The sequence below is a fragment of the Panthera onca genome, chromosome C1 (genome assembly GCF_046562875.1).
Source record: "Panthera onca isolate mPanOnc1 chromosome C1, mPanOnc1 haplotype 2, whole genome shotgun sequence".
Taxonomy (NCBI): Eukaryota; Metazoa; Chordata; class Mammalia; order Carnivora; family Felidae; genus Panthera; species Panthera onca.
In genome coordinates this window covers 24,306,866-24,323,203 of record NC_138346.1, presented here as the reverse complement: position 1 = coordinate 24,323,203, position 16,338 = coordinate 24,306,866, and the positions used below count along the sequence as shown (strand labels likewise).

General features: G+C 37.9%; 1 long non-coding RNA gene across 1 annotated transcript in view; it reads right to left on the bottom strand.

Moving 5' to 3' along the window:
• Positions 1-9,008, bottom strand: part of LOC132673474 (uncharacterized) — a 151,633-nt gene extending 142,625 nt beyond the window's left edge. The window contains exon 1 of the long non-coding RNA XR_013557035.2: positions 8,747-9,008. This is a non-coding gene — a long non-coding RNA (uncharacterized LOC132673474). The remainder of the gene's footprint in view (positions 1-8,746) is intronic.
• Between the last annotated feature and the right edge of the window lie 7,330 nt (positions 9,009-16,338).

Sequence of the window (16,338 nt, the reverse complement as noted above, 5' to 3'; positions counted from 1 at the left end):
AGCCAATGGCACAGGTTTGGCACAGAAGAGACAATACGGATCAAAGGCAAAGTCAAGGTGAGTCATGAGTGTGATGGATTCTCCAAAAAGGAGATTAGGTTTCGGGCAGCATTAACTGAACAAAAGAAGTGATAATCCAAGCCTGGAATTACGTTTATCAAACCACACCCAGAGGTGCACCTGGGTGGCTCAGTCGGTTAAGCCTCTGACTCTTGGTTCCAGCTCAGGTCTTGATCTTGTGGTTTCATGAGTTCGAGCCCCTTATGGGGCTCTGTGCTGGCAGTGTCCATCCTGCTTGGGATTCTCCCTCTCTCTCTTTTTGCCCCTCCCCCCGCTCATGTTGTTTCCATCTCAAAAATAAATAAACTTAAAAACTACACCTGGAAATTTTGGTTTATTTTGAATGCCATATGTGGCTTGTGATGTACTCTGAGAAGAGGACAGGAGAAAAGACTTAGGATCAACTAAAACTAGGACCAACCACAAAAACTGATCTGGTTTTAGTAACTGATGTAAATGACAAGTTAAATGTGACAGTATTGAAATTATTGAAATTTTCTTTGATCAGCAAAGAAAATAAGAGCAAAAATCATAGATGAAATCGAAGATATGTATGAGTAGATGAGGCAACTCTTGCCTCCTCAGTTCCTCTTCCTGAATTTGCAGAGTTAAGAATCCACCCCAAAAGAAGACCCTAGAACCAAAGACTCACTGCCTTTTGGAAGGGGTGTGGAGAATTTTCCCACAGGGATTCACTTCATTATCATATAAAGAAATTCTTGTTAGGCCACAGTTACATACTTCTGAATTCTCTTTCTTATTGTGTCACTATGCCTATTTGAAGAAAAAGCCATGTACTAACACAGAACATAAATTATGCCTTAGTAGTAATAATTGAAGAGATTGAGGGCTAATAACAAAAGACCACTCAGGAGAGTAATGGTATCCAAACTGTATCCAAATATATTAAAGACTGCCATATGGTAGAATAATTACCATTGTACTTTACTAGTTTAAAGTATAAAACAAGACCTTTTTTTCTTTTAATCAGAGAGAGAGATTGTCGTTAATGGTCAAATTTTCTGAAGACAAAATGAACTGCCTTGGAAAGCAGAAGGTTCCCCATAACTAAAAGTGAATGCCATAGTAACACTGCCTAAATTACTCTTTAGCAATGTGTTATTTAGGCAGTTCCAGCATTAGATGGGTGTTTAAAGTATTTTTAAAAATCATTTATATAGTTCATTCTTTCATTCAGTAACTATTTATTGAAAACTAGCCATATACACAACATGGTCCTAAGAACTGAGGATACAACAAATAGAAATAAGCCATTTCCTCATGGAGCTTAAATTCTAATGGGATAGGTCGATAATAAATAATTACTGAAATGTCACAGAGTAGTGGTAAATGTGGTGAAAATAAGTAAAGCAGGGTAGGGAGCTCAGGGGAGAGAAGAAGAGAAAGAAGAATGGAGAGGATGGTCAGGAAAGGCCTCTCTAGCCAATGAACCCATTTCTTTATCTACTAAACTTCTCTAAATCTCTAATTGTGGTCTCTTCTCAAGGATCTTATCATTTTTCTTCCTTATGTTAATTACCCTCAAAATGGTTTAATCTTTAACTCCTAAATGGAAAATAACTTTTAAATGCAGAAGAACTTAGTAGTAAATCTATTATAGTGTAATTTACAAGCAGGATGTGCCCAATACTTACAATTTCAATTAGAACCATGATGTGGGCATCTTCATACATCTTGTACACAGTATACTCCTCTTTCCTGACCAAGTAATATTTTGTAATATTTGGGCTCAGATCTGTCTTAATAATCTCAAATTGTTATTTCTTTGAGGAGGGGGAACAAACATTTGTTTATGTCTGTTGCCCATCTCCCTTTCATCTATGCCATTCTATTTATTCTATGAATAAATAAAATTCCCTGATAATGAACTGGAAATTTTAAGTTCATGACACAGAAGGAATTAAGATATTTCGATGCCAACATTTAATCAAATCTACTATTGGACAAAAGTAAGAAAATAAAGCAGTGTTATACTCCAAGCTTCAAAGTTAAGAGGAAGACAAAACAATTGGATTATAGACCCAAATTAGACACATACACAAAAATATCTTGTGGCCTTAATTTTTTTTTCTTTTTATTTCTGTTTTCCTTCCTTTCTTTCCTTCTTTCCTCCCTTCCTGCCTCTCTTCCTTCTTTCTTTCATTTTTAACTACTATTTTTAAATAGCTGAAGTACAGGGAGGTATTTGGAAGATCAGAGGGTTGAAAAGATCACTAGGACAAAAAAAAAATTCTGTTAATATAATGTGCTAACAAGTTGTTGTTTTACAGTGTACTGAGGTTAAAATCACCTTAGAGAACATTTACTTTTCCTAATACCCGTGGCATCAATAACACCTTGCAGAAAGAGTCCTAGTGAGGTAAAATTAATTGTGCACGATCATACACTTACTCTTACAATAAAATAATTAAACAAATGGGCATTCAGTTCAAGATAGGAGAACTGCATAATTCTCTATTTTTCTCTTGCTCCTGGTGACACTGAAGTTACAGGGGAAAAAATTTAAATAAAAATTAGCAGTACTGGAAAAAAAGAGATTCTGATGACATCTGGAGAAAATACTAGAAGAGAAAATGCAGACAACATCTGATCATTGGGGAAATCACAGCAGGGAAACTATGGTCTCAAATATCCTAAATAGAATAGAAAAGGAGTCTGATTTTCCAAGGGATTCTCAAAGGTTCTCCATGCTCAGAGTTACAATTACAAACAGCACAACTAGACTGTACAAAAATATCAGAGTAATTAATTATATAATCACACTGGAAAAAGGCATGACAACTAACTCTTACTCCTCTTCCTTAGGAATATAGAACAAATAGCGATGACCCAAAGATAAAACCTAAGAGCTCTCCACATATCTGTACAGTCACATTCCTGAAGTTTCTGGCTCCTCTCACTGCTTCCTGACATGGATGAAATACCACACTGCAGGATTTCCCAAGCAGTAGCTAAACGGTCTAGATAACCCAACCCAGTTATAGAGGAGTTAAGGTTCTATGGGATAAATTCTAAGCAATGGCAGACAGGATGCGGGAGGGTACAAAGCAAGAAATAAGTCCTCTTTCCTCACTTCTTGGGATGGACTTGTTTGAGTTTGAATTTGGGGCAAGTAAGCACATCTGCCTTGCAAACTACTGTGTTTTACTGTGGTTGGTTGTGAGGTACAGCTAGAATGATAACATTTTACCAATAATTATTCCTTATTCCTCCCTGTTCTGCTTCCCTTTTCCTTTATTCTCACAGCCCAGGCATTGAACTTCTCAAATAAAGAGCATCAGCACTTAATCGTTTGCTCAGGCTCTTTTTCTAAGAAACATTCTTAGTTAAATTGTTCCCCTCCACTGAAGATATATTTACATCTTAACCCCCAATATCTCAGAATGTGACCTTATTAAAAATGGGGTCATTGCAGATATAATTAGTTAAGAGAGGTCATGCTAAAGTGGGGCTAGCCTTTAATCCAATATTACTGATATCCTTATAAGAAGAGGAGATGAGACACAGACACATAGGGAGAGTATCTCATGAAGACTTAGAAATTGGAGTTAACCTTGCCACAAGCTAAGGAACTCATGGGTCAACCAGAAACTAGAAAAGACAAGAAAGGATCCTCTTTTAGTTCAGAAGGAGTAAGCTCTTATCAACACCTTGATTTTGAACTTCTAGCTTCTAGAACTGGTAGATAATAAATTTCTGTTGTTTCAAGCCATTCAGTTTATGGTAATTTGTAATAGCAGCCTCTGAAAATTAATATAAGGGTTCAAACAATTAGTACCAGAAATTCTAGAACATAGATCTTTGGGATAGGATTTTGGAGTTAGATGCTCATCTGCCTGAAAGCAAGAGAGACACAATTGCTGGTGTTAAGTATGACCCTGATAACTCATGGCAAACAATGGCATCACAATTAAACTTTCATCAGTGGTTAACTGGCTTGAGGTAGAGGTGAAAGAAGGGGGCCACGTATCTGCAGTGCTTAATCACTGTGGAGAAAATGACAGATAAAAAGATAGTGAAACAAGCTTTTAACAAGGCCAGATAACTTTTAAAAAGAAAATGATAGACCCAAGGCAGTTTATTACTAACTTAAAGCATTCTCAGAACCCAGAGGGCTTCTGTGGCACCCTTAAAGGAGATTCTCATCTTTTGAAGCCTCAGGACAGACTGGTGAAAATCAAGAACAGAATTTGATGATAACAATGTTACAACTGCAAAGGAAACTAATTGTACAGCCTCAGGAGTTTTCCCATGTCAAAGCCAGGACTCTGATAGAAAAGAAAAGATTGAGACCCTCAGATCTGGCACAAGGACACTTGGGAGGATAAGCTTAGGAATCTTGACTCCTGAACTCTCCAAAGTTCTCCTGGCTGATAGAAGCAGCCTTATCTTCCTCACCAGACCAGGACAGCCTCTGCTTGCCTTGGGACTATTTAATGACTGCACTGAAACTGGAAATTTGCAAGACCCAAAGATTTGCCCTCAGAGTTTCTCACTGCTTCTAGAGCAATAACCAAGTCAGAACTTAGCACAGTTGATTACAGAAACGCAGTACCAGCTGTCATGTTAAAGGCATTTCAGGATCTAACTAATAATATATATCAGCTGGGAGCAGATCTTGAGAGAGTTAAATGGAGACAAGAGTGGAGTTTGGAGTTTCGGATGGGGAGAATTCAATGACATGGTCCTGACCCAAGACTTGTATTCAATGTTATGCCTTCTTTTTTTTTTTTTTTTTAACATTTTCTTTCTTTCTCTCTTTCTTTGAGAGGGAAAGAGTGTGCGTGCAGTGGGAGAGGGGTAGAAAGAGAGGGAGAGAGAGTCCCAAGCAGGCCTCAGCATTGTCAGCACAGAACCTGACTCAGGGCTATCTCCCTGAGATCATGACCTAAACCAAAATCAGGAATCCAACTACCAGACTGAGCAGCCCAAATGCCCCTGAGCTCTTTTCATTTTTTCCTTTCTCACTACCTTTCTCCCTATTATCATTTAAATTATCATTGTTAGGATATGTAAATAAATTATAGTCCGTCCATTCAATGAAATTCTATTCAGCCATATAAATGAATAAGCTATAAGACATAGCAAACGTGGAAAGATATGCTTTAGACACCAGAATGTACCACCAACTCCATTCGTTTCAATAGAATCTGTGTCCTAGCTGTTAAGGTGGTAATTGGTTGGGACTGTACTTACTAATAAATTAGCCCACCAGCTTTTCCGGGAAACTCTGTTTTCTAAGGAACTTGATTCAAGGTAGATGTTTGTAATATAAGGTTACATGAAAAAAGTTAGTTACAAGATATTACGGAGATGACAAATTTAATGTGACAAAATGTATAAGTATATACATATTGAAAAATATGGTTTGAAAAGGTAGAAAAAGAAGTCTCAGTGGATATACCTCCAATTCTTGAAAATGAGTAGAAGACTTTGATTATTGTTTATTTTTGAGAGAGAAAGAGAGACAGAGTATGAGTAAGGAAGGGGCAGAGAGAGGCAGACAAGAATCTGAACCAGGCTCTGGGCTCTGAGCTGTCAGCACAGAGTTCAACAAGGGGCTCAAACTCATGAACCACGTGATCATGACCTGAGCAGAAGTCAGACACTTAACTGACTGAGCCACCCAGGTGCCCCTGATTGCTTATTTATACTTCTCTATTTAAAAATTTTTAAGGTCATCTATTACTTTTATCTATTATATTATATTCGTCTATTATATTTATAATTTTAAAGAATACTAAAAAAGAAAAAATATAAAATATGCTGATATGATGGTATACTACTTTAAACTGAACATGTTGCATATTTTCATATTATTGATAAATAATTTTAAGAATCAGAAGCAAAACAGTTGAAAAATGGTCATTATTGGAAAATGAGTTACATAAAGTAAATGTTCACATTTTTTCTATGTGCTTAACATTCACTAGTCCTAAATTGATATGTTTCTGTACTTATAATAGGGAATACAATACAAATAAATGTTTTTCAAAGTTGTATTTATACAATACAAAAGGAAATGCAAATCTATCAGTTAACAGATTTAAAAAAAAATTTTTTTTTAATATTTATTTATTTTTGAGACAGAGAGAGAGAGCATGAACAGGGGAGGGTCAGAGAGAAAGGGAGACACAGAATTGAAAGCAGGCTCCAGGCTCTGAGCTGTCAGCACAGAGCCTGACGCGGGGCTCAAACCCACAGATTGTAAGATCATGACCCAAGCCGAAGTTGTACGCTCAGCCGACTGAGCCACCCAGGCACCCCAACAGATTTTTTTAAAAATCAATGTGAATAAACAAACAAGTAGATGAGAACTCCTCTTAAAAATGTAACTGAGACAGTATTTATTGCAGTTGTGCTCTGAATAAGAGTATTTCACTTGTTGTCTGAAGACAGAGCCAAACTCTTTATCTTTGAAAAAAAAATTAAGCTCCTTAAGAAAAAAAACTGAAATTGATCTCTTTGGTATAATCTGATAAGATTAAAATTATAATTTTCTGTAATTAAAATTTAGGCATATACAAACTATTGTGACATCCTAATGAATATAATACTTCTTTAGCTATCCATACGTATGTGTTTTTAAGATGCATTACAGGGGCCTCTTTAAGATACCATCATAAGTTGGCTTAAAAATAATTTTCTTCATTTTATGCTGAAAGTGAGAAAATCTCCCACAGAAAGGGTAGCATGTCTATAAAATAACAGAATATTAACAGAAGGTGCTTATATAAGTTACTCGAAATTGGTTTTAATGCTATTATTTAGTTATTATCTTTAAAATGCAAAATAAACTTAAGCCACTTTATTTTCATAAAATAAAATTTTCAGTTATACACTGCTGAATAATTTCTATTTGATTTTTTGGCAATAAGAATAGATCATTGATTTTAGGGGTCCAAAAGTAAATTGCTAGGCCAACATAGACTATACTTTTGTTTGTAGTGAAGGTAAGAGACTTTGAAGACACTAGAGAAGGAAACTGATTACTCACACATTGCTGGTGGGAATGTAAAATGGTACAGTCACTCTGGAAAACATTCTGGGCATTTCATAAAGCACTAAATTTGCAACCATCAAAACTCAGTGATCACAATTCTAGATCTACCCCAGAGAAATGAAAACCTAGGTTCTTGCAAAAACCAGTACAGGAATGTTAACAGTAGCATGTTTTTTCATAGCCCAAAACACGAGACAACCTCTATATCCTTCTAAAGGATGAACAGTTAGGGGTGTTTGGGGGGCTCAATTGGTGGCTCAGGCTAAGGGCTGAGCATCGAGCCTGCTTGGGATTCTCTCTCTCCCTCTCTCTCTGCCCCTCCCCTGCTCATGCATGTGCATAAACACACACACTCTCTCTCAAAATAAATAATAATTTTAAAAAGGGGGTTAAAAAATAAGTAAATAAAGGTGGATGGTTAAACTGACTGTGGCAATTCATACCATAGGATACCATTCAGCAAATAAAAAGGAGACAAAGTATTGATATATTTGTACACCGGGGTACTCACTTCCCAATACAGAAAACAGGTGGTTAGGGTTTATATAGTGGACACTCTGAATGAATCTCCAGAGAATGATGTTGAAGGAAAAATTCAATTCCCCGAAGATATATACCGTACAATTTGCATTTATACAGAATTCTTGAAATGGCAGAACTCTGGAAATGGGGAATAACTTAGTATTTGCCAAGCATTAGGGAAATGGGCATAAGGGAGGTGATATAGTGATGAAAAGGCAATGAGAAGGATCCTTGCAGTGAGGAAACGGGCTGTATATACAGTATATGGAGGTCTGGATCCTGGTTATTATACTGTATTACAATTTTCCAAGACATTATCCATGGGGGAAAGTGAGTAAATGGTACGTGGGAATACCTCTGTATTATTTCTTACAAAAGCATGAGAATCCACAATGAGAGGACAGCAATATTTTAATGAAAAGAAAAAAGAATAGAGTTGAACCCTCTAATAGTTGAAAAGGGCCTGAGTATTCTGACAATCCCTGCTTGGATATCTTGGTGGTAGATCAGTCCCCACGGAGGTTCTCCCTTGGGAATATCATCTCTCCCCCCAGTGGGGACATTCCCCAAATGCCGAGAGTACCCGAGATGACTCAGAACAACCAAGACAGCAATCAAGTTCTCAAGCAGAGGTGGAAACGCATACAGAAAGCAAGAGCCAGAAGCAAAGAGGAATCCCCAATGTGACAGTGGGCCCATTAGTGAGAGAGACACTGATTAAAACAAACAAACAAACAAAACCAACCAACCAAACAAACAAACAAAAAACCTGAGGTGGACGGGATGTGCCCAAAAGTGCGAACTGATAGCAGTCCAAACCTGAGGTGCTGGAAAGCACCCACAGCCTGGGATCCACTGAATGAGAACACACACTCTATACTGCAGTGGGGTATGTTCCCTCTGGGGTTTTGCACTTCCCCTCCGCCGGGTGGCGCTTGGTCTGGCACAGGAGCCTCAACGATTCAGAGGTCACGTTCTGGGCCACGTCAGCTTTGGCGAACGGGGTCCTCAGGACCCTGACCCACCACATCCCTTCTCCTTGCTGCTCAGGCCCCCAGTACCATGGACTAACCCGCCTAGCACACTTGCCCACCCACGCCCTTTCAGGTGCACTTCTGCCCTTCCCTTGACTTCTCCTACCTGCCCTGAGGAAAGGCTGGAGCTGGGCCATTGCCCTGCCCTCATTCACTGTGGCCTGTGGGCCTGAGAAGTCCTGCAGCTGCCGCACCACCAGTAAAGGGTCGTCACGAGCAACTCTGTCCAGCAGGCTGTATACAAGGACCTGGTGCTCCGACTGCCGATCCTCTCAGCCAGGCAGCTAGAGGCCAAAGGCATCTGAGATTGTAGCGGGACCAGCTGCCGCAGGGCGGTAGGTGGGGCCGCAGGCACGACTGCACCCGGAGAGGCCAGCCAGTTCGGCTCCGCCCATCACCGGGCGCTCTTCCGCTTCCTCGCGCATGCGCAAGGTCCCAGTACATGAAGGATACCCTGGAGGAAATGTGGTGTGGCAAGCGTATCAGGATGTGGGCCTCACATTCCTGACCCTGGGGCCTTTCCAGGTATGGCCAGGACTTCCAGAGGAGCTACCAGAAGGATCTGGAGAGGCTGTGATGGAGGCCAGTCATCTTCACCTCGGCTGAGGCCGGCGGGTACAACTCGAATGCGCTGGACCTACACTTCTGCTTCCGGCATGCGGGGCAGCACAGTCAGCAAGAAGATGTGCCCTAGGACACGAGCGCACCATCGCCTCTCCTAGCTGCTGCTGGCTGGACCTCCTCTGCCGAGACCCGGTGGGCAGATGGATCAGAGATGGCTTTGCCAGCAGATAGCCAGGCTCAGTGGGCAGGAGGCAGCCCCAGGACAGGAGAGGTGACGCCGGCAAACAGGCCTTGACCTGGTTCTCACCGTGTCCTCCTGCACCGGGGTAACCTCTGTGCCCTTTTCCCAGGTGCTACCACCAGGTTCCATTCTAGTGCCAGAGCCCCTGTAGGCACTATAGTGTGGGCAATTCGCCAGTGATCCTTCAGTGTGAGAGGTGAGATGTACTGGAGAAACAAGCTTGATGATTGCCCTTGAGCCGCATTTCACAAAGCCTGTACCCAGCACTGAAGCATAGGGTCCCCTTACGCTCCCCGGCACCCCTGTAGACCACGCAGACGCCAGTGAAGGCGCACAACGTATGACCTGAGTGCACCTAGAGACAAGGCCTGAATAGCCAGACCTAGACGTAGGCTTTTTCCCAACGTGGTCATTTGGTTGGATGGACTGCCCAATTGCTGTCACTCAGACCTGCCCTTCAGTAACCCTGCCGTGGTGAGAGCTTTTTAGACTTCCTACTCTCACTAGTGAATAGCCTTACACATTCTTCATGCCAGAGCCTAACCCCATTTTTTGGCGAGAGGGCAAAAACCCAGACCCATACACCATTCACCCCTGAGCATTTGTGCAGAAATCACTTCTAAATGAAAAAGTACATACATACACAAGGTTAAGCCTTATCTGAGTCTTCAAACAGTATTCTCCATAGACACACATCTCCCCAAAAAGTAACAATTTTGATCCTTAAAACTTAACAAGACATTTCTATTAAGACTTCAATATCACCATTAGTTTTTAGATACACTTAATAGAACTTAATCCCCAATGCTTTTAGCATAAGTTGTCTTGCATTTGCTTTAATTAAATTCATCTGTGCTTCAACATAACATTCATTCTTTAAAAAAAATTTCATTCACTAACACTAACACAAGATTTTTTTTTCTGTTAGAAACATAATCTCTGCTATCAAGCTCATCAAATGCCTAGCACAAATTTTTAAAATAGACTTTCTTCTTGGAGAAATTTTAGATTCACAGCAAAATTGAAAGTAGAGAGTTCCCATTCACTTCCCATACACAGCCTCCCACGCTATCAACATCCCACGCCAAGATGGTACATTTGTTACCTTTTATGAAACTACATTGGCACATCATTATCATCCAAGGTCTCTCTCTCTTTTTTTTTTTTTTTTTTTTTTTTTTTTTTTTTTTTTTTTACATTAGGGTTCACTCTTGGTGTTGTATACTCTGGGTTTTGGCAAATGTATAATGACATATATCCACCATTATAGTATTATGCATAATAGTTTCACTGTCCTTAAATTCCTCTCTGTTCTTTATCTTCATCTTTCTTCTCCTCAACCCCTAGCAACCCCCTATCTATAACTGTCTTCATAGTTTTGCCTTTCCTAGAATGTTGTAAGTTGGAATCATACAGTAAGTAGCATTTACAAATTGGCTTTTTCACTTAGTAATATGCACTTAAGTTTCTTCCATGTCTTTTAATGGCTTGATACCTTATTTGATTTTAGTGCCAAATACTGTTTCATTGTTCAAATGTACAACTTTTTATATCCATTCACCTGCTGAAAGGACCTTTTAGTTGCTTCTAAGTTTGGGCAGTTATAAATAAAGCTAGTTTAAATATACATGTGCAGGTTTTTCTGTGGATACTAGTTTTCAACTCCTTTGAGTAAATTCCAAAGGATGTGATTGCTATTGCAAATGGTTAGAGTATGCGTAGTTTTGTAGGAAACTGCCAAACTGACTTCCAAAGTGCTTGTACCATTTTGCATTCTCAGCAGCAATGAATGAGAATTCCTGTTGCTCCACATCCTTGCCAACATTTTGGATTTTCACCATTCTGATAGGTATGTGGTGGTATTTCATTGTTTCAATCTGCGGTTCCCTAATGACGTATGACATTAACAATCTTTTCATATGCTTATTTGTCATCTGTATATCTTCCTTGGTGAGTATCTAGATCTTTTGCTCATTATTAATCAGTTGTTTTCTTACTGTTGAGTCTTAATGGTTCTTTATATATTTTGAATAACGGTATTTTATTAGATATATCTTTTAGAGATACTTTCTCCTAGTCTGTGGCTTGTCTTCTCATTCTCTTAAGCACATCTGTGGTGGAGCAGAAGTCTTAATGTTTAATTTTAATTAAGTCCAACATATCAGTTATTTCTTTCAATGATCATACCTTTTCATCATTGCACCAAACCAAGGTCATCTAGATTTTCTCCTATGTTACGTTCTCACAAGGGGGTGGGGTTGTTTTTGTTTTTGTCTTTGTATTTAGTTTTGCAATTTACATTTAGGTCTGTGAGTTAATATTTGAGTTACTATTTTAAAGGGTATAAAGTCTGTGTCTGGATTAATTTTTTCTCATGTCGATGTCAGTTATTTTAGGACTGTTTGTTGCCTGAAATTGGATAGTGTCGGTCCTCTAATTTTATTCTTCTCCTTCAATATTGTATTGCTGATTCTGGGTCTTTTGCCTCTCCATATAAACTTTAGAATCAATTTGTCTATATCCACAAATAGCTTGCTGAGATTTTCATTGGTATTGTGTTGAATCTATATATTAGATGGGGAAAATTGGTATATTTACAATTTGAGTCTTTTTATCCATGAACATGTAATAAGCATCTCTCCACTTATTTAACTCTTTGATTTCTTTCACCAGAATTTTGTAGTTTTTCTTAATATATGTATTTTGCTCTTGTATATATTTTGTTAGATTTATACCTATTCTATTTTGGGGGATGCTAATTAAATGGCATTGCATTTTTTTTAAATTTCACATCCCAGTTGTTCATTGCTGGTATGCAGAAAAGCAGTTGACTTTGTATGTTTAGCATATAAACATATAAAACCTCTCTATAATCACTGTTGCTTCAAGGAGTATTTTTGTCGATTCTCTCTCTATAGGTTTTCTACGTTGACAGGCATGTCGTCTGCTAACAAGTACAGTTTATTTCCTCCTTCCCTGTCTGTATACCTTCTATTTCCTTTTCTTGTTTTATTATATTAGCTTAGTCTGCCAGTGTAATGTTGAAAAGAAGAGGTGAAACAGGACATCCTTGTCTTCTTCCTGATATTAGTGAGAAAGCTTATAGTTTCTCATCATTAAGTATTATTTAGCTTTAGGTTTTTGTGTATGTTTTTTAATCAAGTTGAGATGCTCCCCTCAATTTCTGGTTCCTCAGTTTTTATCATGAATTGTGGTTGGATTTTGTCAAAGGCATTTTCTGCATCCATTGACGTAAACATGTGAATTTTCTTTTGTAGCTTGTTGTGATAGATTACATTAATTTGACTTTTGGACATTGAACTGGCTTTGCATGTTTAGAATCAATCCTACTTGGGGGCGCCTGGGTAGCTCAGTCGGTTGAGTGTCCGACTTCGACTCAGGTCATGATCTCACAGTCTGTGAGTTCGAGCCCTGCATCGGGCTCTGTGCTGATGGCTCAGAACCTGGAGCCTGCTTCCGATTCTGTGTCTCCCTCTCTCTCTGCCCCTTCCCTGCTCATGCTCTGTCTCTCTCTCTCTCAAAAATAAATAAAAACATAAAAAAAAAAAAAAAAGAATCAATCCTACTTGGTCATGGTATATAGTTCTTTTTATACATGGTTGGATTTGATTTGCTTATATTTCTCTCGAGGATTATTTCCTGTATGTTCTTGAAAGATATTGGTCTGTAATTTTCTTTTAATGTGTTTATCTGGTTTTGGTTTGAGAATAATGTTAGCCTCATAGAAGAAGTTAGGAAGTATTCCCTTTGCTTCTGTCCTTCAGAAGAAACTGTAGAACATTGGTATAATTTCTTCCTTAAATGTTTGGTAGAATTTACCAGTGAATCCGTCTGAATCTGGTACTTTCTGTTTTGAAAAGTTATTATTATTGTTATTAAATGTTTATTTATATATTTTGAGAGAGGGAGAGGGAGACCACTCATGTACATCCAAGTGGAAGAGGGGCAGAGAGAGGGAGAGAGAGAATCCCAAGCAGGCTCCACACTGTTGGCACAGAGCCCAGATCACAAAATTTAAAATTATGACCTGAGCCAAAATCAAGAGTCCAATGCTTGACCTACTGTGCCACCCAGGCACGCCAGAAGGTTATTAATTACTGATTCAATTTATTTCATAAATGTATGTGTATTCAGATTGTCTATTTCTTCTTTATGAGCTTTGGCAAATTGTCTTTCAAGGATTTGTGCATCTTATCTAAATTAACAAATGTGTGAGCATGGAGTCGTTCATAATGTTCCTTCTTTTTTTTTTTTTTTTTAAGTTTATTTATTTTCAGAGAGAGATAGTGCTAGTGGGGAGGCCCAGAGAGAGGGAGACAGAGAATCCCGAGCAAGCTCTGTGCCGCCAGCACAGAACCAGTTGCAGGGCTTGAACTCAAAACTTCAAGATCATGACCTGAGCCAAAACCAAGAGTCTGATGCTTAACCGAATGAGCCACTAGGGCACCCTTAGTGTTCCTTAATTATTAATTATTATTCCTTAATGTTCCTTAATTATTATTCTTCTAATGTCCATGAGATCTGTAGTAATATCCCCTCTTTCATTTTTGATATTAGTAATTTGTGTCATCTCTCTTCTTCTCTTAGTTTTCCTGGTTATTACTGATCTTTTCAAAGAACCAGCTTTTGGTTTCATTGATTTTCTCAATGGATTTTCCTTTTTTAAATATCTTTGATTTATGCTCTAATTTTTATTATTTCTTTTCTTCTGCTTACTCTAGATTTAATTTCCTTTTCTTTTTCTTATTATCTAAGATGGAAGCTTAGATTATTGGTTTGATATGTTCCTTCTTTCCTAATGTTTGCAATCAGTACTATGAATTTCCCTATAAACACTGTTTTCCCTGCATCCCACAAATTTTCATATTTTTATTGTATTTTTACTTTCATTTACTTAAAATATCCTTAAATTTTTCTTGAGGTTTCTTCTTTGACCTATAAGTTATTTAAAAATGTGTTGTTTAATCTCCAAGTATTGGGGGATTTTCCAGCTACCTTTCTATTATTGATTTCCAGAGTAATTCCATTATAGTCTGAAAGCAGACATTGTATGATTTCTATTCTTTCAAATTTGCTAAGATCTGTTTTAAGGCCCAGAATGTAGTCTGTCTTGGTGTGTCTTCCATGTGAGAAGACTTCTCAAGTCTTCCTTGAGAAGACTGTTCTGTTCTGGGATGAGGTATTTTATAGATGTCATTTATATTCAGTTATTTGATGGCACTGTGGAATTCAACTATATCCTCACTGATTTTTTGCCTGCTGGATCTGTCCATTAATGATAGAAGGTGCTGGAGCATCTGGGTAGCTTAGTCGATTAAGTTCTTTGGCTCAGATCATGATCTCACGGTTCACTAGTTCAAGCCCCAGGTTGGGCTCTGTGCTAAGAACTCAGACCCTGGAGCCTGCTTCAGATTCTATGTCGTCCTCTCTCTCTGCCCTTCCCCTGCTCATGCTCTGTCTGTCTCTCTTGCTCTCCCTCTCTCTCTCTTTCTCTCAAAAATAAATAAAAGCATTTGAGTGATAGAAGGTTTTGAAGTCTCCAACTATTATGATGGATTAATCTGTTTCTCCTTGCAGTTCTATCAGGTTTTCCTCATGTATTTTGATACTCTTTCATTAAATGCATACATATTAAGGGTTCTTAGGTCTTCTTAGAGAATTGGCCCTTTATCCTTATGTAATGTCTATCTTTATTCCTGGTAATTGTCCTTGCTTTGACATCAGCTTTCTTTAATTAGAGTTGGCATGATATATATTTCTCCATCCCTTTATTTTTAATTGACGTGTGTCTTTATATTTAAAGTGTGTTTCTTGTACATAATAGTTGGTTTTTTTTTTAATTCATTCTGATGATCTTTTAATTGGTATATTTAGACCATTGACATTAATGTGATTATTTGTGTAATTTGGTTAATACCTCCTACACTTGTAACCATTTCCTATTTAGTACCTGATCTTTGTTCCTGTTTTTGTCTTCCACTCTTTTCCTGTTATCTGTTTTGTGATTTTAATTCCATATTTCATGGATTCCATTTTTCATAGCATGTTAATATTACTTCCTGGTTGTTTATTTTATGCTTTAAGTTGCTTCTCTAGTGTCTTCAGGATACATTACAATTTATCCAGGTTTACTTTCAAATAATGATATACTGTTTCTTGGGTAGTGCAAAGTTCGCTGTACATGTCAAACACATTGTTGCTATTATTATTTTGAACAAATTATTTTCTGTTCAGTTATGAATACAATGAATACAATAATGAACGTTTTAATTTTATTTTCACTTATTCCTTCTTTTATGCTCTTCTTTATATAGCTTGAGTTTCTGATGTATCATTTTCCTTTTCTCTGGAAAACTTCTTTAACATTTCTTATAAAGTATGTTTGCTGGCAATAAATTCCCTCAATTTTTGTTTTTTGAGAAAGTATGTCTCCTTCACTTTGAAAGATAATTTTATAGGATACAGAATTTTAAGTTAGTGTTTGTTTGTTTTTCTCCCTACGCTTTACATATTTCACTTCACTCTCTTCTTGTTTGCATGATTTCTGAAGAGAAGTTTGATATAATTCCTATCCTCATTCCTCTATAGGTAAGGTGTTGTCTCTGGCTTCTTTCAAGACTTTTTTCTTTGATTTTCTGCAGTTTAAATATGATATGCCTAGATGTAGATTTTTTTTTAATTCATCTTGCTTGACATTCTCTGTGTTTCCTCCATCTGTGGTTTAGAGTCTAACATTAATTTGAGGAAATTTTCCGTCTCTGTTGCTCCAAATATTTCTTTTGTTTCTTTCTTTCTGCTCCTCTGATATTCCCATTATGCCTTCTTTAGATGCCCACAGTTCTTGGATATTCTGTTACATTCTTTTTTTTTCT